Raw genomic sequence first — 303 nt, 5'->3', positions numbered from 1 at the left:
GAGGGGTTAATAGTGCAAATTTTAGGAGGTGAAAAGAGAAATGTATTTTTTTCTTTTCCGATAACTAAATAAATGAAGAAGAATCAAGTAAATGAATTAATAAAGTTAGGATTATGTCGAGAATAACTAAATATCCGTTGGAAAATTTCTCCACAAATTTTCATTCCGATTCGTACGATTCGCGTTCATATTTTACGGATGTTGTAGCGAATAGCTCTAAAAATGCAACCAAATTCAATGATTTGACATTTTCGTTTCATATTTTATCCTGGAAACATAAAACAACTTCCAAGGCATATCTAT

Source organism: Penaeus monodon, chromosome 29, assembly GCF_015228065.2.
Source record: "Penaeus monodon isolate SGIC_2016 chromosome 29, NSTDA_Pmon_1, whole genome shotgun sequence".
Taxonomy (NCBI): domain Eukaryota; kingdom Metazoa; phylum Arthropoda; class Malacostraca; order Decapoda; family Penaeidae; genus Penaeus; species Penaeus monodon.
Note: the sequence above shows the minus strand (reverse complement) of the source record.